Below are 2,480 nucleotides of genomic sequence, written 5' to 3' on the forward strand. Positions count from 1 at the left end.
TTTCCCATGGGTATTTGTTGTCTGTCACTTCTGTAAAGTTTTTTAAAACTAAAAGTACTATTTGTTTGTATCGAAATACATTGATTTTTCATCTTGCACATAGAAAAATAGAATATATTATACATTACATGATAGAGATATTGTTTTGGTCAAAAGTAATTTAGGTCATTACACCAATGCATAAACAGATAAGAAGGAGCATGGCATTTAGGATTGTCCTATTTTGATCCAGCTAATATTTCAAAATACCTTTCAGAAATCTACAACAACAAAAAAAGATTTAAGAGTAAGATAAAGAGCAATTGTTGAACATTGTATGTAGGAGGGACCAGGTAACAAAGTAACACTAACACTAGTTATACAATTAGGAATAACTTAGAAAGCTGTTATTCAATGTGCTAATGCTTGRTTATCTACATGCCGAGGAAGTTTTGCTTCAACCCATAAATTATTTTGTTTTGTATTTACAAAAAATATATTTTTCAGGTCGAATTCTAAATATTCTTGCCTCTTCTCTTTCTTGATTATTGACCTGCGGAACATTCCCCATGTATCCAATCACATGTAATTTTTATCAGTAAAAATGTATTTTGATTGGTATAGTTGATGACAATAATTAATTATGCATCCAAAATAATGTACAACTCTAGATTTCTTACATACTCATTATTATTATCATTGTTTCATTTCTTCGGCTTGCTCTATAGCCCGTAAATGATTTAAGCTATTAACACGAAACCAACTTCCAGATGAGCAGAAAACTCCAACTTAGATTGTTGAGAAAATATTTTTTATAGCATTTATCATTTTTTAACTGTGACAATGTTTAAATGATCTCCCAATGCATTTCAACAGGGGAAAATGGTACATAGACTTGAATGGTAAAAAAATCTAAATGTGACACTAATCTCCTCTTACACCATTTAAGCTATCAACGCCAAACCAACGTCGAGATGTTCAAACTGACCCAACTTAAATGGATTGGTTTTCAAATGTTGATCAATTATACTTTTTGAACTATAACCGTTTTAAATGTTAATAAAAGCTCCATAGCCTTTTATACTTTTTAAACTATAAGCATTTAACATTTACATAAATAACCTGGGTTCGAATTAGAACCACAGTAATACAGTGGTGGCTATTTAAAATGGTCTTCCTCCTAGGCCATTTAAGCTATAAGACCAACTGTAAAACATTCAGGSCATCCTAAACTTCAAATGATTTAAGATCTTTATCAATTATTACGATGTGAATGTGTATAAATTAAGATAAAATAACTCACCAACAGTAACTCTTAAACCGTTCAAATTAGAGACACCAAACCAACGTTCACATGTTCAGGCTATCCTAATATCCAATTCTATAATGTTAAAAAATGTATTATAACAGTTGCATATTTTTGCATAAAATAACTCAACAACAGTGACTCTTGAACCGATCAAGCTAGAGACATCAAACTAACTTTCTTATGTTCAGGCTATCCTAAATTAAAATTCTTTAAAACTTGTATGAACTATAATTCCATGCATGTGCATAAATTAGCATAAAATAACTCACCAACAGTAACTCTTGAAACATTCACACTATAGACACCAAGCAACTTTCACATGTTCAGGCGATCCTTACTTCAAATTATTAAATCATTTTTACAACTTTAGCTGTATACATTTCCATACATTGGCATAAAATAACCAACCAACAGTAACTCTTGTATCCGTTCAAGCTAGAGACACCAAACCAAAACATGTTCAGCATATCCTCTCCTACCAATCAATCGATCATTCACAAGCTAGCATGCATACCACATTTTCTTCAGGATATGTACTTCTCTAGTTATTGTTGTATTTTCACACAAGACTCAGATTAGACTCTAGATTTGTAAAAACAGAGTAGCCAAAGTTTATACATTTTATATAAAATACTTTTAGCAGTCAAAAGTGTGTATTTTACTTTTTTTCTAGGGCCTAATCTTAGTTGTACTGGCAAACTTGATGTAAATAAGTTACATTTTACATCATTGTGTGAATGTGTCTAAATACCATATAATAGTACAACCCCAATTTGCAATAAAATGCAAATTAATTACTTAAAAATCATACAATGTGATTTTCTGGATTTTTGTTTTAAATTCCGTCTCTCACACTTGAAGTGTACCTATGATAAAAATTACAGACCTCTACATGCTTTGTAAGTAGGAAAACCTGCAAAATTGGCAGTGTTTCAAATACTTGTTCTCCCCACTGTAAATATATATATATTCCATACATGGAATATATACATAAAGTGGTATATCAACTTTAATATTGCAGATAGATTGTGGCTTCTATGAGTGTAATTGTCTGCATCATTTCCAATCCCCCATATATTATTTTGTAAAAAATAAATAAAATAAATAATTAAAAATGTCTGTATATATATATATATATATATACAGTACCAGTCAAAAGTTTGGATACACCTACTCATTCAAGGGTTTTTCT

Source organism: Salvelinus sp. IW2-2015, linkage group LG1 (genome assembly GCF_002910315.2).
Source record: "Salvelinus sp. IW2-2015 linkage group LG1, ASM291031v2, whole genome shotgun sequence".
NCBI classification, from domain to species: Eukaryota; Metazoa; Chordata; class Actinopteri; order Salmoniformes; family Salmonidae; genus Salvelinus; species Salvelinus sp. IW2-2015.